At 40.2% G+C, this 23888-nt stretch overlaps 1 protein-coding gene across 48 annotated transcripts in view; it reads left to right on the top strand.

Moving 5' to 3' along the window:
* LOC141578437 (uncharacterized) overlaps positions 1–23888 on the top strand; it is a 511397-nt gene that overhangs the window by 188464 nt on the left and 299045 nt on the right. For 40 of the 48 annotated variants that reach the window (XM_074368860.1, XM_074368859.1, XM_074368833.1 and 37 more), the window contains one exon: positions 17508–22814. The exons of 1 other annotated variant lie outside the window; for it this stretch is intronic. The gene's annotated coding sequence lies outside the window, so the exon portion shown is untranslated. Of the gene's footprint in view, positions 1–7076; positions 7173–17507; positions 22815–23888 lie in introns of those variants that run through there. 7 more of the 48 variants (XM_074368864.1, XM_074368841.1, XM_074368838.1 and 4 more) reach the window with 5 other exon arrangements.

Here is a 23888-nt window from a genome sequence, read left to right as displayed (position 1 = left end):
TATTTACATGTTGTCTGATTATTTGATCATATAGGCTTTTTTAAATTGGCTGTGTTGGAAATTTTAATTAGGATTCTCAGGGTAGAATGTTAATAATGTTTGCTAAGGCCAGGAAAGACCCGTCAACGGCTTGTCATGGATTTCTGCCTTACAAATTTAGGTAAATTCTTTTCTCTTTAAAATCCTTAAAATACCTTGAGATTCCTATATCTGTTAGGAGATGATCTTCCTCATTTGTCTGATAGAGCCACTGGGGACCTAAGAGTTTTTAGTCTATTGAGGGATCAGATAGAGAGAAAAGATAACTGTTCCAAGTCTGATTACATAGGTATAATTTATCAAATTGCTTTGAATCATAGCTAGCTTAAAGAGAAGAGATTCTTTATGTCTGGGAAACAGGTTAAAAGCCAGTAGTATTTTAAACAAAATCAAAATTTATAAACATATTCACCAGTTTACTCAGTCCCATGTAACTAATTCTTTTAATCACAGTTTTCATTGGAAATTTAAAATTTCTTACCCAGTTTAGTTCACTGCTATAGTTTGAAATTTATTAGAAATCAATAAATCTCCTTGAAGAGCAAGCATTTTGCAAAACCATCAGAAGACAACCATTAACTGTCTATAAATGACAAAAGATTTAAAATCATGGTTAAACACCGTTACACTATAATCGATAAAGAAACCTGGTCACTATACCCAGAATTATCACTGGTACCATTTCAGATATACCAGAATTTTGGGGAGTCCATATAATTTCTACAATATCTATATTAATAATATTTTCTCATACAATATAACCTTAGAAGATTTATTATTCATTTGACAATACCGTGTTATTTAACATGCCAAATGAAATTTACTAGATTAAAATCTCTCTTTGGGATGTTTCAGGGGCCTTCCGTAGCATCCCAAACTTAACTGGAGATTAAAATAACTTTAATTAGAAATTGATATTTGGGGAGCTTGTTAAAGGTTTTCAGAACACTTGGTCAGATAAACATATAGATCACTGTAACGTAGTACTAATTCATTAACAAGAAAATGCGTCAAAGGTAATGGCAGAACAGATCAGTTAAGTGGTATAAGAAGCTTTACAATCTGTTACTGAAGGTGGATTAACATTTTAAGAAAAATTTTTCCTCTTAACAGCGAGAAAACCAAATCTAGTCTTGTACCTGCTTACTTCTAAGATTCATTTACTTTGCCCAAGTTGATTCTAAACTTAGCCAATTCCGACCACGTATGAAACTTTCCTCAGGGTTCCTCTTCTACAAGCTTTCCATAGCTTTCTCTACTCATATTAGTGTGTCCCTTATTTTCTCTTCCATTCAGAAGTAACCAGCTTCAGGAGAAATTCACTATTTTTCATTAACAAAATATAATTCCATTCTTATATCTTCCTTTGCACATTTATCTTACTTTCCTAGGATACTGAGATCATTCCCTTAATAATAGAGACTATTTCAGGGTGGCATCATCCATTTATTAGTATTTCTAAACACCTTTATTTTCTCTGTAAGAGGAAGTTACATGTTAAGTAATTCATATTTCAATCTTATTTTATCTGAAAATGGCATAGCTATTTAATAAAATCCTATCATTTGACTTAATTTAGCACAACTCTAAAATTTAAAGATACCAAACATTTAGAGATTATCTTAAGCATACATTTTAAAAATATATTTTAAAAATTTACCCAAAGCTCTCATCTCATTTGCATTTAATTTACTTAAAATTTTACCACACCACATTACTGTTTTTTTTTCTTGACAAATCTGCAACAGATATAACAGGATCTTATTTGACTTTCATTAAACCTAGGTACAGTAAAAGCATTATACTTAATATTGATGTCTTTAAAGATGTCTATATTAATTAGAACATTCTTAAACTAAACAATATCAAATATTATCTTAATATTGAATATTTTCCAGTTCACGTGACACTGAAAATCAATTTGTTCAGTTTTTATTTTAAAAATACTTAATTTTCAAGCTCTTATTTTTTACGTCAATTAAGCAGATCTCTTTGACTTTGATTTTTTTTAGCTGTAGAAATATCTCACATCAATAATGTGTATACAGTCTTATAAACAGACAAAAGCTAGAGATCTCATAGCTTCACTTTAAAACTTACTTATAAGATAGGTATAATAATAGTTGGAGTAAAGTGAATTTGCTTGCTCAAATCACTAAGGCTTGCTATTTATGAAACAGACATTTAAGATTTCTTGACAAAGTCTGAAGGACACGTCAGAGTTCTGAGTTCTAAAATGCCAAAAATTTCTTGGCCTTAAATTTTATTTCGTTGAGCTAATTAGGCTCAGTCCTAGGTCACTGTTTGCTGTATTTCCATTTCTGATCTGCAAGACAAAGACACAATCTTCCAATTCCCCAGAGAACTGCTCTGTCACGCAGACCCAATTTTCTCTCCTTAATTGGCATTTTTTTATCAGTGAGAAGAGCTGTAAACAAAGAATTCCATGTTTTAAAACCTTAAGGTTTAATTTATCATGTTTTCCAAAGCTTGCATAAGGCATTTAGTAAGGTCTCTTTTCCTTGAGTTATAAGTTAAACCCAGGGTAAACCTCTTATTATATTTTTTTATTAGCCACTGAATATTAGTTTTTAGTTTTACGTTATACTGGACGGCTCATGTAACTCTGTTGGTTTCTTTTACTTTGTTCAATTAATATTTTCTGAGGGACAGATTTGTGCCCAGCCTTGTAATACCAAGAAGGGGAAGCGTTTTTCCATTGAAACATATCTATCCCACAACATAATTAAGCAAAACTTTTATATAAAGACCATTTAAATATACCAATTTTACAAACTTTTATCTCAATTTTATTAAATCTTATACCTTTAATTTTTATATTTATGTTTTAATCAATAATTCTTATTTCTAGAAGTAGTGCCAGAAGCCTTTTTTTTTTTTTTGTGCATTGTATCTAATTTTATAGAAAAGTCTCTAGGATGCCCAAGTTTCAGCCAAAGAGCTTAGACTCTTCTCAGTTTTTAATTTGATTAATTGGTCTGTTGTCCCAATCATTGATCAAGTATTTCAGTCTATATATACATATATTTTAAACTGCGGCAAATAAAACGGACTTGTTTGAACTTTAATGTTGGGGGGCAGTAGGTGATCTCTTTGGCCCTTTTTTTTACTTTATGTAGTGTAGTATCAAAACCTTGTACCTAAATCCAAAAATGTCCATTTTATTTATCTCATTCAAAATAACCATATAAAAATATTTATCCACTTGGGATAAGCCCCTTATCTTTTATTTTTTGACCATTTAACAAATCCTTTTTCCAGTTATTCAACCTAATTAACATTAATAATTCTAAGTTTTTATTAGCATCCCTAGAACCATTTATCGGAAAGGAAAAACACAAATGTAGCATTTCAAACCAGTTTTATTTTTTTCACTAAGTTCTTAGCTTAACCATTAGATATATTTTTCTACCTTTAAAATTGATTTTAATAGATACCAATAAAACAGCTGTTTATAATGAGATCTCTTTCAACTTTCACCAATTTAAAAGTTTTTCCAAATTAAAGGATCCATCATATGGCCATCAATTTATATATATATATATATATATATAATAATATATATATTATTATTATATAATATATATATAATATATATATAGTGATTTTAAACCAATAAGATGAAGAGGCTCTTCCACATGAGGGTGGGGGTGTTGCCTAAATAAAATTCAAAGGTTTAGTCTTCAAAAGCTAAAGGCGTTGTGGTCCAGGCTGGTGAAACAAAGTTTAAGATGGCAAAATATCTGACAATTGGTACAAAGAATTGCTTATAATCCCAATTTATTTGCGTGGCCACCATATGTACACAATACTTGAACCTTTTGTATGGCAGAGTCCAAGGTTTCCTTAAAAAAAAAAGTAAACTTATATATACATACATACACACACTTAAAACACCCAGAGAAAGATAAAACGTTTACATTTCAAGGACACAGGAAGAGAAATCCAAGTTCCCCCTAACAGGGATTTTGTTTTTATAAGTTCAGAATTCCAAAAAATGTTTTTTATCAGGCCTGGTTAGTTAATTTCATAGTGAGTTTTTTTTTTTTCTAACTCCCAATTAATGCTGTAAATTTTGTACGTACATAAACCTGGCTGGGGTAATAGTTGGAGGCTGGTAATCTGTCATTTTTTCTTTTCTTTTCTGTTTTTTATTTTTTTTTTTTTTTGAAAGTTCTATTCCACATTGTAAGGTCGGGTTCTCAGAATAAATTTGCTAGTAAGATTTCCCTCAGGGACAACTCTATGGCATGAAGTCTTTGCCTCTACCACTCCTGCAAGATTCTCTGTCACCAGAGAAAGCTGTTACCAGCCAGGATGAGGATCCCATTTTTGGAGTTGAAAGGTTACTCATAAGAGTTTTACTTTTATCCTGAAAAATTCAATGGAGGTAACCAAATTGAGGAAAACATTAGAACAACCTCTTACCTAACCACTCAGCCCTGAACCCAGTGTCCTTCAACTTGGACACACTCGGGACGTCTCCACTGGGTGAGTATTTTCCTGGTATGTTTCCACCAGCCCCTCTTCGGACGTCTCCGCAAAGTGGGTATTTCCCGTTATCTTTCAACCAGGCCCCACCCAGTATGTCTCCACTGGGTGGGTAATTCACCACAGTATCTTTCAACTGGAGGGCCAGTTACCTGGAAACACCACCAAATAAAACTCAGGATCATCAAACAATATGTGATTTCCGAGAACCAAGAGAGACTCACCCAAATTCATCTGGACTCCCCGAGGAGGCAGATGGGAACAAAGGGCCACATATGGTACCAAGGTTCCAGATACTTGGAGAGTTCAGGTGGAGAAAGTCTGCTCTGGGTCCCTTCATGGTGACCAAAACTGTTGACTGAAATACATGTGCAGCCTAATAGTTAAGAGTTATGTTTTATTTGGCAGGACGACTCGAGCCGTGATGACAGCCTCTCAGATCTCTCTGAGGGACTGCTCCCAAGAGGTTGAGGAGGAGCTAGGATATATAGGAGCTTTACAACAAAGACCAGATTGTTGGAACAGTAAAAGATTGCTTGTTATCTAAAGAAAGCCAGGTATCTCAAGTTCAAGAATTTAGTGCTTTTCTATGTATGGGAGGAAGCATATATTTTGGACTCCCTGAATTCATTCTTTAAACAAGCACCTAGCTATCTAGGGCCAGTATCCTGTCCTTTCTTATTCTGAGTCTGCTCAGAGGGCACCATTGTGAGTCGCTGCAGCTGCTGGGCTGCAGGCCTGTCCTCGCTGGGGTTGGCGGCAGCCGCTAATGACTTGGATTCAGCATTCTCTGTTTACTGACATGGTTGAAGTATTTTCATTCACATTGTAGTATTTTCATTCACCGACTGATTATGGATAACCTGCAAACTTGGAAAGCAACCGAGATGGAATTACTGCAGGTACCTTCTTCTTTAATAAGCCGTGTGCAAACATAAACAAGGAAGAAGCATACATTTGGATTTGGTGGTGTAGGGAAGGGTTTCTGCACATTACAGGAGATCGCAATTCAGAATTCCTTAAGTCCACCTTTCTTTTCTGTAGTGGTTTCTGAGAACAGTTTATGGTAATTAACCAACATTGACAAATGGTGGCACACATTGCATTTAAGAGCTGGCTGGCTGCAAACTTGTGTATTGGACAGGTGGAATTCATAGGCAAATTGTCAGGTGGATGGGAGAGAGATGGAGCCTAGGCCTGGGCCCAGATTCCGGTTTAAATAGCCATTTCCTCACCATACGGCTTTGGACTAGAATGCAACCTCTCTTAACCTGTTGGTGAATCTGTGAAATGCGCATTATAATATTCGTTTCTTCCTGGGATTGTTGTAAGTTCTAAAGAGTATTGTAGCACTCATGAAGCACTTAACACACTGGCACTTAGCAGTGTTCACTGTGTGCGGCCGCCCCGCTTGGCGTGTATCAGAGCCGTAAAGGCAGCATTTGTCTGTTGAGGGCGCACTGGTAGCCCCTTGAATAGGTTGTGAATTTGGTGATTCCCTTTAATCTTGGTAACTCTGTGAGCCGTGGGAAGTTATTTTCATGGACAGATGAGGAATCTCAGGGTAAAGAAGACTGTGTAATTTGCCCAAAGTCAGACCATAATTTTGGGTGCAGGGGCCTCTGTTCAGCATGGGCCCCAGGGCCTTCTGCCCTCTCCGTTCAACACCAGAGCCAGATGTGTGGTCGGCTGTTTCCAGCCCAGAATATCGGGCAGGCCGCAAGACACACCTGGCCCTGCACTGCTTGAGCAAAAACTCGGGAGGAGAGGAAGTTACAAAAGGGATAAACATAAAAACAGATGACAGCAAACTGTGATCAGCACTGAGAAGGAAAGAACACGCCTCGTAATGCAGAGCTGCGAGCTTTCCCGTCGGGGCTGCTCTGGGGGCGTTCATCTCAGCTAAACAAACTGTGCTGCTGCACCAAGTCAGGAAGGCATGGAGCGTGTGGCCAGGTAGACAGGGCCTTGTTAATCATACTCATTCCCCATTAAGCTGCAGCTGTCACGGGCACTTACCTAGTAAACAGATGTCTTCCATAATCATCACGCACTTTTCTTGGTAGTTTTATTGCCCCACCTTTGAGATGAGGTCATTGAAGCTGGGGAGTTTGCTGCATGCCCGTAATCACCATGGAAATAACCCCACTGGTCTTTCAACCTAGACTGGTGTGGCTATCATGTCCCAGCCCTGTGAATGGCATCTTGTTGCTTCTCCCAAGTGGCCCAAATGACTGTCATTGATATTCTTAAATCGTAGGAAATGGTATGTGACAATAGGAGAAAAAGGTAGTAAGTATTTGTTTGGAACACTAGAACAAAATCCAATTCTTCCCCAGATGGGGGAGCGTACCCTGTGTCACTCACCCCACTCACTGCGTGTCACCTCCTCCCTGCTGCCTCCACATTCAGAAGCCACTCTGAGCCTTTGAAGAACATTTTGCCTCATGACACTTTTGAATAGGACCTGCGACCTCTCTGTCCCTGGTTAACTCTCTCTTCAAAGCCATTTAAATTTTTTGCAGTCTCCTCCGCTCAGATGTAAGAATATCCTCTTTCAACTTCTTGATGAAGCTCCTTAATGAAGATCTCGTGAAGGAAACTTAGTCAAAACCTGGGAGGTATGCACACAGTGACTGCAACCTCAGCAGATTATGAAGTTCAGAATCAGATTTGTGGGTGACTCAGGAAAGGCTTTTTTATGGTAACAAGGGGAAAGTGAAAGGATGCAGGCTGTGTGAGACTGAAACATCTCGGTCCCAGCCAGCAAGGCACCTGCGTTCAGGATGGTGTGTGGGGAGTGCAGAGTTCTCACAAAGAAAGAAGTGTTGGGATGGGAGGGAGGACAGTTAGGTACTTTACTGGGGAGGGAAATAGTGGGTTGAACATTTCCTGGTTGAACAAGAGGACTGTGACATGATGTGCTTGTATTTTGGAGAGAAGGGTTTTGTGGGGACAGGCCTAGGGAGAACGCTCTGTGGCTGGGGAGTCAGCAAAACAGGGAAACACAGAGAACCGGGCAGACCCCAAGGCCCCTGCATGGAAAGAGGCTGCCCTCCGATTCGAGCCCTGGGGGCAGCTTCTGTCCCTTAGCTGGGGCCTCAGAGCTCCCTTCACAACCCAGTCCTGTTGATACAAGGAAAAAAACGTGAGGCATGAGAAGGGCTGTGTCCCAGGGTTTGGTTGAGCCCCTGGGATGTGTCCCACCAGATTTTGTTCCTTGGCTTTGTGCAGTAAAGTATTCAAGAGCAAGCCAGTGTTGAGGAAAGGTAGATTTATTCACAGAGACACATTGAAAGGCAAGAGAAAGGCCACGAGGTGTGGGGTTTGAGTGCTCAGATTAAAAGTAGGTACACACTCCACAGAGTGTGGGCTTTCTCCGAAGAGGGAGAGAGAGGGGTGACCGCGAGGTGGCGCTGTGTTGCTCGTTTCCTTGGGCTTGGGGTTTCATTTGCTAATATATAGAAGGACCAGCCTAAGGGCAAGGGGCTGGGATTCCCAGGGAGTTGGCCATTTCCCACCCTTTGACATTTTGTGGCTAGCCTTGGGACTGCCATGGTGCCTTGGGTCATGTTATTCACCATGTTACTATTACAATGGGTGTATGATGAAGCTCAAACTCTGCTAGAAGTTAAATCTCTTCATCCTGAGCCTCAAGGCCTATTGGGGGTTGAATCCTTCACCATTTTGATGTTAATTGCTGTGGCCTTCCTTGAATGGCTGTGCTCTGCCCCTTCCATCCTGTCTCACTGTGATGACACAGAGAGAGCAAAGCCGGGCCCTGCCTGTGCTCCTGCATTTAACAGCGGGAGGTGTGGGGTGGGCTTATGATGACTCTGAGTGGTGAGAAAGATGTTTCAGATTTTGCCACGTGATACATGGGGACCTGACAGCAGCCATCACAGATTTATCTCAAGGGCATTATCGCTTGTGTTGTTATGGAAACAACAGGCCAGCCAAGAAACATGCACTGAGATTTATTACGCCGGCGGGCTCAGAGGGGCTTCTGTTCCGAAGCTCTGAGCACCTCCAAGACCTGCACATGAGGTTCTATAGGGTTAATTACAAGTAAGGGGCTATTAGCCAATAAGGCTCAAACAACAAAAAGCAAGGAATCAGTACACTGAAGCTTATGAATTTGCAACAGACCACTTTACTGACAATTGTTGACCTTGGATTTACAAGTTAACTTATTAGCCCATTCAACTGACACTAAACTTCAGATTTACGAGTTAGCTCAGCAATACTTAGATCAGGAAACTGACACTTATCACACTTAGATTTGTGACTTAGCTCGTTAGCCCAGCTGGGCTTTTCCTTCACAGTGTCATTCATCTTTTCTATATTTCTTTTTTTTTTTTTTTAAGTATTTAATCCAAATTTAATATCAGGTTTTTTTGGAAAGAAATTTCTCTTTTTCTTTTCTTTGGGACTCTTTTGGGGGGGGTAGGTAATTAGGTGTATTTATCTGTTAGTGGAGGCCCTGGGGCTTGAACCCGGGACCCCGTGCACGCTAAGCACACCCTCTACCACCCCCCCCATGATCTTTTCTTTTTGCTTTAGCTGCCAAGAATCTTACATCTGAATTTCTAGTCGGCCTTTAACACTTGCCCTGACTCCAGGGAATCCATTTTTATGACTTTACCTCCCCCTGGTTTCATTTAAGTATTGAATCTCCAATTTCTCTTCACTTTCAGTTTTGCCTTTTTGTTGTTATGGTTGTTAAGGTGTGTTTAAAAAAATTGTTTAATTTCTCTTTTAGCAGGAGGCTGAAAGTAAATAAATATGTAAACAAACAGCACACTTAAATGCTTTTATACATTCTAAGCTGTTTAGTAGTTACTTAAAAACCGAATTGAATATTAAAGTGATAACATTTTTAAATTATTTTTTAATTTTTTACAAAGATATAGCTGATTTAAAATATGATATGTTTCAGGTGTACAATAGATGCTCCATTTATAGTTACTGTAAACATTGGCTGTATTCCCTGTGTTGTAAGATACATCCCTGTAGCGTGTTTACATTACATGTTGCAGTTTGTATAAGAAAGTTGGGTAACGCAGAGTCTGGGGCATGGCTGTGTCTGACCCAGGGTCACGTTCACCCTGCCTGTCAGAGACCAGGCCCTCACTCCTGTCTGCAGGGCAGCGAGTGGAGGCAGCCCTCATCAGCGCTGGCACCACCCTCTGAGCGGCAGTGACAGCAGTGTCTGTGTGTGGACGTGCAAAGTGTTTTTCCAGGAGCTTTACATGCATTTCTGCATTTAATAATTAAAGCCCTCCTGTGAGGAAGCGTTTTAAGATTCTAATGAATAATACAATTATTTTGATATTGATAGACTTCAAACCTCCGGAAAATTTACAGAAGTAGTACAGTAAACGCTTAGATACAGTTCACTTTAAAGGGCACTATTTGTCCTTTTGTGTCTGACTTATTTTAGCATAAAGTTTCAAGGTTCATCCATATTGTAGCCTGAGTCAGTACTTTATTCTTTTGGTTTCATAATATCCTTTTTCTTTTTTTTCATTTTTGGTCTATTTAAAAATATTTTCATTGAAGTCTAGTCAGTTTATAATGTTGTGTCAGTTTCTTGTGTACAGCACAACAATTCAGTTAAATAGGAACATACCTGTATTCATTTTCATATTCTTTTAAACATAAGTTACTATAAGATATTAAATATATTCTCCTGTGCTATACAGTATAAACTTGTGGTTTATTCTATACATACTCAGTATCTGCAAATCTTGAACTCCCAATATATTCCTTCCCACACCCTCTCCACTCTGGTAACCATAGTTTGGTTTCTATGTCTCTGTGTCTGTTTCTGGTCTGTAGATAAGTTTATCTTTTTGTGTCTTTGTTTTTTGATTTTTTTTTTTTAAGATTCCACATGTGAGCGATCTCATATGGTATTTTTCTTTCTCTTTCTTGCTTACTTTTCTTTCAATGACATTCTCCACGTCCATTCATGTTGCTGCAAATGGCAATACTTTATTATTATTTTATGGCTGAATAGTAGTTTATTGGAGAAATATACTACAGTCTCTTTATCCAGTCATCTTTCAGTGGACATTTAGGTTGTTTCCATATCTTGCTATTTTAAATAGTGCTGCTGTGAACATTTGGGTGAAAGTGTCTTTCTGAGTTAGGGTTCCTTCTGGATATATGTCCAGGAGTGGGATTGCAGGGTCATATGGGAAGTCAATTTTTTGTCTTTTGAGGAACCTCTATACAGTTTTCCACAATGGCTCCACCAAACTGCATTCCCACCACAGTGCAGGAGGGTTCCCAATTCTCCGTAGCCTCTCCAGCATTTACTGTCTGTGAACTTCTGAATGATGGCTATTCGGACTGGTGAGAGGTGAGTCTTGATTGCAGTTTTGATTTGCATTTCTCTGATAATGATATTGAGCATTTTTTTCATGTGCTTATTGGCCATTTGTATGTCTTCATTGGAGAAAAGTTTCTTTAGGACTTCTGCCCATTTTTGAATTGAATTGTTTGTTTTTCTTTCTTATTAAGTGTAAAAGCTGTTTACATATTCTGGGAATTAAGCCCTTGTCAGTTTCATTTATTGCAACTATTTTCTCTCATTCCATAGATTGTCTTTTTGTTTCCTTTTCTGTGCAAAAGCTTGTAAGTTTAATTAGATCCTACTTGTATTATTTTGCTTGTATTTCTATTGCTTGAGTAGACTGCTCTAGGAAAACATTGTTGAGATGTATGTCAGATGTTTTGCCTATGTTTTCTTCTAAGAGGTTTATAGTGTCTTGTCTACATGTTTAAGTCTTTAAGCCATTTTAAATTTATTTTTGTGTATTCTGTGAGGGAGTAGCCTAACTTCATTGATTTACATGGGGCTGTCCAGTTTTCCCTACACCATTTTCTGAAGAGGCTGTCTTTACTCCATTGTATGTTCTCACCTCCTTTGTCAAAGATTCAATGACCAACAGTTTGTGGGACTATTCTTGGTAATTTTGTTTATCCGTTCATTGATGGATGGATATTGTTTGTAACCTTTGGCTACTCTGAATGATACTGCCATGAATATTGATGTGCAAGTTTTTGTGAGAATATATTTTCATTCTGTTGGCTGTACAGTTGGCCCGCCATATCTGTAGTTTCCACTTCATGGATCCAGATATCTGGTTGTAAAGGGACTCGAACATCCTTGGATTATGGTATCCAGGGTGGGGGGTTCCTGAAAAGAACCCCCCGAGGATACTGAGGGATGACTCTATATGTAGGAGTGGAATTGCTGTGCCATATAATTCTAACCTTTTGAGGAAACACCAGGCTTTTCCAAAGAAGATGCACCATTGACCCTTTCCAATGGCTGCGTATTGAGGGTTCCCATTTCTCTGCCTCCTGACCGACACTTGTTATTGTCCATGTTTTGATTATAACCATACTAGTGAGTGTAAAATCAGATATCATTTTGATGTTGATTTCGCTAGTGATGCTGAGCATCTTTTCATATGCTTATTGGCCAATTGTGTATCTATTTAAATACTTGGCATATTTAAAAATTGGGTCGATTTTCTTTGTATTGGTCAGTTGTAAGCATTTGTTTTATATCCTGGATACTAGTCTCTTATTAGAGACTTTGCAAAATTTTTCTCCTATTCTGCAGATTGTCGTTTCACTTTAGTTTTTTTAAACATTAAAACAATTTCTTTCTAGGGGAGGTAATTAGATTTATTCATTTTATTTTTCTTGCTAAGCACGCACTCTATCACTTGAGCTACCCCCTTTCCCTTCATTTCACTTTCTTGATGATGTCCTTTGTAACAAATGGTTTTAATTTTGATGAAGTCCATTTTATCTTTCTTGTTTTTCACTTGTGCTCTTGGTATTGTATCTAGGAAGCCATAGCATACCCTTGAACCACAAATATTTAAACTAAGTCTTCTTTTAGAAAGTTTATACATTTAGTTTTTACGTTTCCGTCTATGATCCATTTTGAATTAATATTTTATTTGTTATATAAAATACAGTGGTCCAGATTCCAGATTCATTCTTTTGCCTTCAGATACCCAGGTGTCTCTGCACCATTTGTTGAATAGACTATTCTTTCAATGGAGATTTGTTGGCACATTTCTGGAAAAGTGACTGTAAATGTAAGTTTCCCCCCTGGATTTTTTATTGTGTCTAATAGATTTATGCATCCAAACTTATGCCAGTACCATAATGCCTTGAGTACTATAGATTTGTAGTAACCTTTGAGTGAGTCCTCCAACTTTGCTCTTCTTTTTCAAGATTGTTTTGGCTGACCTGGGTCCCTTGCACTTCCATATGAATTTTGGCATCAGTTCTTCAATTTTTGCAAAGAAGTCAGCTGGAATTTTGATAGGGATTCCATTAAATTTGTAGATCACTTTGGGGAGTCTTAACATTTTTAACAATATTGTCTACCATTCCATGAACATGGGATACCTTCCATATATGTAGATCTTTTAATTTTTTTTTGGTGATACTTCAAAATGTTCAATGTGCAAATCTTGTAAAATTTTGTTAAATATATCTCTCATTTTATTTTTAATGCTGTTGTAATTGGAAAGGCTGAGCTTCCTAAGGGTGGGACTATATATCAATTTATTTATTTCCAGGATTCCTACACAGCAAATACCCTAGATTTATATTTGCTACATAAATCTATCCACAATTCTTCCCACCCCCGTGTCATAAGAAACCAAGACCCAGGTTAAGCTACCTGAACACCTATGTGGAAGTGAGAAGTGAGAACCTTGGTTGGGGCTTTGTGCAGATTATACTGAAAGCTTATTCATTATGGCTTCATCTTAATTTCTTTTAAACAATCCTTTCAGTGTTTATAGTCAGATACATTAAGAAAATGCCCTTTCGATGTGTGGAGGAGCTAAGACTATAATTTTCAAATAATTTCTAGTGAGAGTGTTGTACTTGAAACTAATTTGCATCAATCTTTGAAGATTTATGTTTCAGGATCTTTGACTATATAATACCTGTCTTTATTCAATAACTACAACTAAATGCTCAAACAACATGTAAGAGTTTGAGCAAACTGCCCCCGCCCCATAGTGCTGGTTGGCTGCAGCTATAACTGGAGTCAAGTCTTACCTATCCCAGTACGCTTGGGTGGATCTGCTCAAAGGGGTTCGTCCAATAGTTTGTTGGTAGTCTTTTGGACAAAGCCATAAAGCATTGATTTAAGGTTTCTGGAATGGAATCTATTTTATTAATATTAAGTAAGCACATATTGAGTGCTTACTGTATGTTGGGAATTGTCCCTTAGAGTCACATGAATATTATTTCGCTTAAAAACTCTCATATTTCCTTGTTATTCACACTTTACAGACAAGGAGTCTGAGTATTAGGTTTTCTCTCTTTTGGGGGGAGCTCATTATCAATGATGGGAAGTTGTAAGGAAAAAGATACTGATTCATCCAGAGAAAACATTTTTCTGAGAGTCAGCACTGAAGAGGGTGATCATTGTTTGAGTGAGAAGAGCCCCGGGTTGTACGGAGTCAGCATCCCTGTCCTGGACACGGCAAGTGTAGCGCTGCGTAGTGGGTGAGGTGGCGCGGCCGCGCAGGGAACGCAGATGCCGGGCCGTTGGGCTGTACTCAGGCCGGTGGGGCTTTCTCCTAAGGGAAGTGGAACGTCATTGTCAGAATTTAAGTAGGGGAGAGGGGTGCTCTCGTAGATCACTTTTGTCTTGTAGAATGATTAGAAACATTTAGAAGGCTCGGAAGGAGGTGATGTGATAAGTCAGAGTAGGGTGGCTGTGAGGTGTAGCAGTGTTCAATTTTCAAGTGGTTTTCAGTCCCAGTTTTGTGGCTCAGTAGCCGTGTCACTTTGGATGATGCACTCAAGGAAGTGAAACAATTTATCTTATTAATTGAAGCAGTGATATACCGACTTCCCAGGACTTCTGTGGAGATCCAGTGAGATAACTTGTACACAATGTGCAGCGTGGTCCCCAGCACAGAGTCATTGCTGAGGGAGTGCCTGTGAGAACCTGGTAGTTGAGGTGTGGGTGGTGTGACTCGTTGACTGAGGAAATTGGGCCCTGAAGGAGGGGTCCAGTCACATCTGTGAGTGATGGGACTGAGCTGGGAGAGGCAGACAGACCTTGACCCCGACAAGGGGCCCTGGGCAGGACGGCCATGGGAGGAGCACCATGAAGTCAGCTCTTTGCAGGTGGAGTTGGAGGTGCCCTTGAAACATCTAACTGCAGTGCCACAATCACAGAGGAGGTCTAGGCCCGGGCTGTGCATTTTCCTATAATCTCAATCCCTGAGGACGCCAAGGTATTGATCATTGAACGTGAAGACATCCTTACAGGACAAGTGAATAGTAGCATCATTTCTGTCATCAAAGCTCACGTCTCTTTATTCATCACTCACTTTGCTAATTGGGTACTTACAGAGCTCACTTCACCATCCTCACCTGGGCTCAGGCTCCACAGGAAAGATCTTGTGAGTCTCCCTCTTTACCAGAAGAAAACACATTTAGCTGGTAGACTTCTCTACCTCGCCAGACTTAGAATTTTAGTTGGTTGATTTAATTCTGTTTTCTGTTGGCCGTCGCCTGACAGGAGAGACATTTTACCTCATGGTCAGGATTCAATTAGCTGTTACTGAGAACTGCTGATCTGATCTATAGTGTATTCTTTCTATTAACTTTGTAGAGTACTTATCATTTTTCTGTCTTTGCCCTTTAATTTTGTTTCCTCTTCAATGTTCTATCCTATTTGAGGCCTTATTTTATTTTTTAATTAAAAAATGTCTGTTAGCAGTTTAGAAAACAAAAGCAAATAAAAAATGCACATGATAGCTCGATTTAGAATATATCTAGTGTGTTTTCTGTCTCGGCAATGGAGGGTTCTAGAAACTCTTGAAACCCTTCATTACATAAGTTCCTTAAAATGCTGATTAAGAAATAAGACCTTCCTTCCTCATCTTTCAAGCTGCACAGCTAATTGTCAAGAAAGTGAGGGGAAATCCTCAGAAGCCAAGTCAAACAGAAAGCAGGGATTCTAGGAGATACACGAGCCTTAGAAGCCCTGGGGGCCAGTTGGCTCCTGAACTGAGTTTCAGTTGCCTTGACAGGAGGGCAGGAAATGAGCCCCAGGCCTCTCACACTGGGAGTTGGATGGCTGTTCTTATGTAAGGCCAAGCACATCCTGAGAATCCTGCTTTATAAAAGGGTGAATTAGAAAGAAAAGTAAAAAAGCATTCCTCAAGGCAAGGAAGTAAGGAAAGTCAATTTTTTTGCAAGCGGGGAAAAATAACATATCCAATGTAAGTATTTAGTTTAAATCTGTTCTGGCATGAGAGTGACAACAAACTCCTGGCAGAAAATCACAGCTCCTACCGGAAAGAGAAGTTGTGTTTTGAATGAATCAGTGGGCAGCCATTCCGAAAAAAGATCTCCAGAGTCTTCTGGATCAAGATACTGGACCCAAACACTTCCCTTCCATGGTCTCATTTAAATAACCAGAAAGGTTTTAAAGGAAATAAGCCATAATCATAGTTCTATTTATTGACATTAATATATGCTAGGAATTCAGAGGTGACTATGGAGTTGTCTCCTCTTTCATGGACCTTACTTTCTATTTGACATAGTTGGGGAACTTGGTGGAGGGTGGTGTTAGTCTGTTGCAATTAGCCAGGACAGGAGATTAAGAAAGCAGTGAAGGGCGGGTGATATTTTTAGCTGAGGACAGTCCTGTTCAGTTGGTTTGTAATTGCAGGCTCGTTGAGATGTCACTGGAGGGAATTGATCTTATGGAATTTGGACTTAACTCAGGCCTCTTCAGAATGGACAAGTGAACCTGGAGAAAGACAGTCAAATCTGTGCAGACATTAAAGTCCACGTGAACATGCTGTATCCCTGAGCCAAAGATAGGACAAGTAGGCAGCACTTCTTGAGGACAGAGGAGTGGTTTTTAAGGTTCTCCAAGAATGAAGCCCAGGGAACCGGGATGGCCAGTTGTCAAACTGTGACGTTGCTCTTTGGACGGTGTACCCACCGAGGTTATTGGCCGTTTACAGGTTTCCATTTCTCTTTAATGCATGACAGGTGATGAGGACGTTGGCATACACTTTTGACACCTTGTCGAAGTGACTGGGTACCTGCCTAGAAGCGCGGGCACAGCTACGGCTGCGCCTTACATCTTTCCGCCCATCCCGCTCCCTGGCTCCGTGATCACGGCAGAGTGGTTCCTTGATGACCTGTCCGTCTCCGCTGTGACATCATAACCCAACAAAATACCGGAGCGTATTAGCTTGGCTTTGTGCTTTTCCATCCTTACCTTCAAATAATGATGACTGATAATGGACCCAGTTACTTTTGCAGATGATTTACATGTAGGGCTTTCAGTACAAACCTCGTAATCCCCACTGTGTGATCTAGAGAAGAAAGTTACATTCTTTCCAAATTGTTTTGATGCACTTATGTGGGAAAATGATGTACGTTTGAATATGTATTTCCTCTCTGAATCATCATGGTTACAGATGAATATTTGTAGACATGGAATGAGTTTACTCTATTTGAACTGTATGGTCCTCTAAATTCTCCCCAGCTTTTTAAAGTCATCACTGGAGTGCTACCTCCAGAGTGTCCCAAAGCATCCACCGCTGCCTGTTCTTCGGACACTGTGAGTTTCCAAGTTGGAGAAGGCTGCTGGCTGTTGAGGCATTCTCTGGCACATCTCTGGCTGGCTGATGTGAGCTTAGCACACAAGATTTGGCAGACAGTATCTAACCATGGTCACGTCCATTTCTGGAACACTCATTTAGGATTTTACACCTATGCTAGTGGCATACGTTATTTCACTTAGTTTTCCCAACAATCATAATTAGATTTTATCACCTGTATTAATAAGGAAACTGTCAAAGCGAGTGATGTGCAGACTTTGGACTGGAACACTGGTCTTTCTGATCCTATCTCTGTTCCCTCCCCAGCCTATCCTTCCAAATGGCCAAGAGACTCTTCCTCAGTCTTGAGTTTCCCGCTGATGTTACCACTGTCTTTGTTTCTGGAGAGGAAAACAAGTCTAAACTTACTTTCCAGTTGGAAATGGAATGGAGAGTTAACGTTGGAAGCCGAGAGAGTCTGTCCTGTGATGAAGCGGTCTCTGAGCCACTTCCATGGGGACGTCACGTCACTGTCTGGGCCCCTTGCACAGCCTGTGCACAGGTGATAAGCCAGATGTGCTGAGCAGTCCTACCGGACAGGGAAGTGCGTTGGAAATCAGTTTGGGTGTTTGGTTTCATTACATAGGTTCCTGAGGGCCTTGGCCTGGCACTTCAAGTGGGACCACTCCCTGTCCCACAGACTTATGCTCTGGGCCCGTGCAGACCTAACGTGGACTCAGCCTGAGGCTCAGGGCCCGTGGTGATGAGAAGCATTTTAGTCCAGGGTCTGCCGGAGGCTCTGACACTTCTTGGCCGTGGGAATTTGTCCAGGATGATAATAAATCCTCCCCGACATTCAGATTTCCTTGCCTGTGAGCCGGGGTAGTAATAGTTTCTGAAATGATTGTAATGATTCAGTAACGGGCACAGCGTGTGCTGGCAGGTAGCTGGTGTTTAAGGAGCAGAAGTCGCAGTCACTCTGTCAGCCTCTCACTGTGTGCTCTGTGCTTTGAGAGGTTGTGTGTTTGGTGAAAGTGCCGCCCAAACACTAGGGTGTAGATGAACTGTTGTTCCTTTACTTTCCCGTCCTTTTCCTCTTTCCCTTCTCTGTGTCCCATGTTTAGGTAGCAGAATCCTCTGTTTCAGGGAATACGCGCCTTTCTAGTAAAAGGAGAGGCAGAACGTGGAAAGGTGGGGCCAGGAGGAGGTCTGGAGCGTCTGCACAGCGCTGCTTCCCTGCATTTCTGCATCCGGTCCCATCAGTGCACGAAGTCAGCCTTCCTCTTCCTTCCTGTGTCATTGGGTCTCTGTTTTAAGGGAAAATTTTTTAAGGGTCTTTTTTCACTTACATGTTTCGTTCAGATGCTTGTTGCTTTTCTCCCTGTGCTTCAGCATTCCTAGGAGAGAATTCAGCAGTGCAGCATCCTCTCCGAGCTCTATGAGTTGATCGGCTTCCACCGCAAGTCCGCCTTCTTCAAGCGGGTGGCCCCCGTGCAGCGCGCGGCCCCCGGCATTACGGAGCCTGGCTGGAAGGTCTGCTACCGACTCCTTCTGCAGACGCTTCCTGGCTACAGTCTGTCGCTGGATCTGCAGGACTTCAGCAAAGGTGTTGGAACTAAAACATTGCTTCAGTCCCATTAACCATGCCTGGTTTGGGCCCTGCTGTCCTGTCTCATCAGGGTGAATTCTGATTCGTTTAGAATAGGGCTCAGCACACTTTTTCTGTCAAGGGCTTGGGAGTAAGTATTTCAGGGTCTGCAAACCTCCTGATCTCTGGTGCAGCTGCTCAGCTCTGCTGTTCAGACGCCAGAGCAGCCGGACATTCCACACACCCACAGAGCTTTATTAACAGCGGTGTCTGGGGCTGGATTCAGTGTATGAACTGCAGTTTGTCCCCACAGCCTCCTCACTATTGACGCCTGCAACAGAGCATGCATTTGCGACAATGGGTGAACCTGCACTGACACGTCATCATCACCCAGAGCCCAGACTTGACACTAGGATTTACACTTGGTGGTGTGCACTCTGTGGGTTTGGACAGATGTGCAATGACATGTATCCACCGTCACAGCATCATACAGAGTAGTCTGTCTTAGTGACCTTAAAATGCTCCGTGCTGCACCTCATTCATTGCTCCTTCCCCTCTAGACTCTGACAGCCACTGATCTTTTAGTCTCTGTGGTTTTCCCTTTCCCAGAACACCATACAGTTGGAATCAGACAGTTGCGGAACCTTCCCAGATTGGCTTCTTTCCCTTAGTAATATGCATTTAAGGTTCCTCCATGTCTTTCCATGCCTTGATAACTCATTTCATTTTAGCACCAAATAATAGTCCATTTTCTGGCTGGACCACAGTTAATCCATTCACCTACTGAAGAACAGCTTAGTTGTTTCTGAGTTCTGGTGATTATGAATAAAGCTGCTATTAACATCTGTATGCAGTTTTGTGTGTGGACATAAGTTTCCATTTCGTCGAGTAAACACCAAGGAGCACAGTTGCCGGATCATGTGTTAGGAGTACGTTTAGTTTTGTAAAAAATTGCCAGAACGTCTTCCAAAGTATCTGGGCCATTTTACATTCCCACCAGCAATGCATGAGAATTCCTGACGCTCCACATCCTCACCAGCATTCGGTGCTGTCAGTGTTCTGCGTTTTGGCAGTTCTGACAGGTGTGCAGTGGTACCTCGCTGTTTCAGTCTGCATCCCCTTGATGACAGATGCTGTGGAGCATCTTTCCATAGACTTCTTTGGCATCTAGATTTTTTCTTTGATGAGATCTGTGTCAGGAATTTTGCTCATTTTTTAATCAGGTTGTTCATCCTTCTTGTTGAGTTTAAAGAGATTTTGGTATATTCTGGATATCAGCCCTTTATCAATGTGTCCCTGCCCTTCACCTGCTGCACCGGAGTTGTCCTTTGTGTCTCAGTGGAGTGTCAGCTCTTCAAAGAGGTTCCCTGTCTTCCCTCAGCCTAAATACTGTCCTTGTATTTTTCACTTTCATTGACCCATTTTGTTCTTTTTAAATAGCATTTCCCATAATTTGTAAGTACATTAAAAAAAGGGCAATGATTGAACACCACTTCCCCCACCAGGCTGTGTGCCCTGTGAGAGCAGAGGCCCTGTCCCCACTCACCGTTTCCCATGACAGCACATGGCACATGTCCATGTAAAAGTGTGTAACGTGGGGCCAAACCTGATGAGCAGCTATGATGACATGTGTTGGCTTCCATTTATTGAGTAGACTTTGTTTCAGATCTTAATTATTAAATCATATGAATGAAACTTGTTTGTTTTGAAAAATAAACAACAAAGCACACCTCCGTTTGATTGGTACTTTCTACTTAGCCTTCTGACACAGGAGGGGATGTTCACCATCATTTTGTGGAGGAGGTTGGGGAGGTAAAGTAAGAGAGTGAGATTAAATAAAGTAAAAATGATAACTATCAGTTGGCTTTATTTTCACTAAGACATAATAGTTACTTTAAACCCTAACTCAGCTGTTGTTCTGTTGTTTTAAACATTTCTCATAGAATTAAATGGAAGCCCACTAAACCCTGAAAGGGAAACTGTGTGCTCAGGTCCTGAAATGTGTTTATGTCTATTTCTTGAAATGCACATTTTCCCTGCTGGTTACAGAAATACGAGGCGGGAACACAGCCGTCCGCTGTGTGTCTGCCGGCTTCACGGGCTGCTCACTTTCATTTTCATTTTCTTGTGTTGCAGTTTATGAAGGTTTTCCATGAAATATATTGCTCAGCCTTTTCCTGAATGAAGGATTGAATTTTCCACAGGAAATCTTATGAAAGATGGTAACAAGGCACATGGGTTTCCCAAAAAGGAATACTTGATGTAATAAACTCTCACTATGGTGAAATTTTTTAATACAAGCCAGTTGAAAATTTTATCACTAGGTCATAGGCCACAAATCTGTCTTAAGTATAAAAAGATTCAAATTTTATAGAAGAAGCAGTTTGAATCAATTAGAAATTATGATTTGTACACTAGTTGGTGTTAGAACTTATACTCAGTCTTCTCATAATTGCCTGTGGTAGGAACTGGATCATTATTTATTTATTAAAAAAAAAATCCACTAGGTGCTATTTGCCCAATTCTTGATGCAGCAGTGCTGAGGTTAGTTATGTTTGGCCATTTAGGATTGTTAGCTAGGTTTTCCGGACATTAATTTCAGCCTCTTTATCTTTTTTACAATCTCTTCTTTTGTATCAGCCTTTGGTCTTTTGACAACGTGGAAATACTCCACGGATCTGCCTTTCCCTTTTTTCCTGTCTTTGTGGGAAAAGATTTCTGAAAGACAAACTACTAGGATATTAATGATTTTGTGTGGGGTAAGTTTATTCAGTTCTAAGGATTTCAATTAATACGTATTAATACTTGCCATTCAGCTAATGACAGTAAAATTATAAACTAACTTATGTATACATCAGTAAGTATAGTACAATCACCCATCACCCAGATTAAGGAATTCACAAACTTTTCCATATTTCCTTTATTCAGACCTTTGTTCTTTTATTTGTCCTTTGTTGAAGTATTTGACAGCAAATCCAAGAAGACATGCCATTTTACACTATGTGTTCAAGTAGGCATGTCTGAAAAATGAGGGCCTTTTTTTGATCAGGTTTTTCCATTTGACCCATGTGCTTGTTAAGTATCAGCTTTATCAGGCATCTCACTAGGAATTAGGGATCCTTGGGGCAATGAGACAGTCCTGGCTCCCAAGGAATTTAAGGGCTGATGGAAGAAATCAACACAGGAGCTTGGGTGCCTCACTTAAGGTCCCTATTGGATGACACCAATTGGACAAAATTTGTGCACAATACAGTAGGATTCACAGAAGGGACTGGTCAGACTTGTAGGGCAGGCCGTGAGAGAGGCGGTCAGCAGGGCTACAAGAGGAGGACTCATTTGATCAGAATCTGAAATCCTTTCTGCCAACCTTCCTACCAAGCCCCCAGGGCCCATCACACACAACCCTGTGCTGTAACTGTTTTTGATTCCAGTTACCACATCTCCTTCAGGAAGGATTTTAAGCTGGAAAATATTTAAAATCCGTAATTGTTGCCAGAAGGGACATAGAACAGGGAACATGTAAACAACACAAATGTCCATCAGCACATGACTGGATAAAGACGAGGTGATACATATATACAATGGAATACTACTCAGCCATAAAAGATGCCATTTGCAGCAATATGGATGGACCTGAAGACTGTCATTCTAAGTGAAGTGGGGTGGAAAGAGAAAGAAAAATGTCATATGACTTCATTTATGGGGAATCTAAAATTAATAGCAATAATAATAAGACCACAAATGAACTAAATATTGTTTTGATTTCTTGAATATATGCAAGCACATCTGACTGTCCTTTGTGATTGGATTACCATATTCTGTTTATTCTTTTGTAGATGTCCTTAAAACTCTGGTAACTAATTTTAAAAATCTAAAGCTCTAATCTGTTCTTAGAAACAATAATTAGTACATATATGTAAACAAAAAATGCAGTATGCTCTATACATGTATTTGCATGCAATATGTGTATGTGAATTTCAACTGTAAAAATTCTACCTAACAAAACTGAAAAAGGAAAAAAATAAAGAATTTATTTTAAAAAATCACCCCTCTTTAGATATTAAAACGTTCATTTCTGAGATTCTGTGAAAGACAGCATGGAAGTAGGTTTTTAAGATTTACTCCTTGTTCCTCGGTGAGCAGCCTGGGCTGCACAGCTTGGCCGCCACAGGCCCCCAGGACTTGCCGGCTTGCTCCTCACTTGTTGGGAGGAAGATTAGCTGCTTCAGGAATATTTATGTTCTTAGAAGTTGCTGAAAACCCCACAGAGCTTCTGTTTACATGGAGTGTATCTGTCAATATACCCCATTATAGAAATTAGAACAGAAAATTTAAACCCAAGAACAGACAAGCACACGCTGCCCCAGCACGTGGTCAAAGCAGTGCTGCCACGGTGGCGTGTGTTGGTTCTAGAAAAAATGCACAATACACTCAAGAATGAGGGTGAACCCACAGATCTCATCTCAGCAATGCTATGAAGAGGTGGGAACCAAAGACCCTAAAACAGTGTTGAAGTCCCCAGATGTCTCAGAACACACAGAGCCATGGGTTCACGAATCCAGTGTCTCACGGATCATCAGCTGTGGAGACCGCGTCCTGGGTCAGGAGAAGCAGAATTAGGGACAGAAAGCACACAGTCCTATTGACAGCAAAGCTTTAAATGTTATGAATTGACAAAATTTGGCAAAGATTTGCATTTAGACTACTACATTTCCTCTCCTGGAGACGTTAGAAGGATAACACTGATTAATAGAGGATGATTGTAATGGATTAATTATGATACTGATGACATGGGCTGCGAACACTAACCCTGCACTCAGTGTATAATAAGCCTTTTATGTACACAATTCATTAGGTCTCCACACCCCTGCAACGTGGCATTAAGCACTCATACAACCATGAAACCAGTGACTATAAAACAGTCACAAGCCTTCCTCTCCAGCATGAGGTAGCAAAACCAGCAAGGATTTTCAATGACAAAAGCCAAAATCATATATTTTTGGGAAAGAAAGCAAATGAAACACTGAAGAACAATAAACCAAAAGAGCAGATGGAATGGAAAATTTTATTGAAGAAAGCAATGATTGATTCAATTAAAACAGCTAATGTCCCTGGTATAA

Source organism: Camelus bactrianus, chromosome 8, assembly GCF_048773025.1.
Source record: "Camelus bactrianus isolate YW-2024 breed Bactrian camel chromosome 8, ASM4877302v1, whole genome shotgun sequence".
Classification (NCBI taxonomy): domain Eukaryota; kingdom Metazoa; phylum Chordata; class Mammalia; order Artiodactyla; family Camelidae; genus Camelus; species Camelus bactrianus.
The sequence above is the reverse complement of the archived record's forward strand: the minus strand, read 5'-3'. Positions and strand labels throughout refer to the sequence as shown.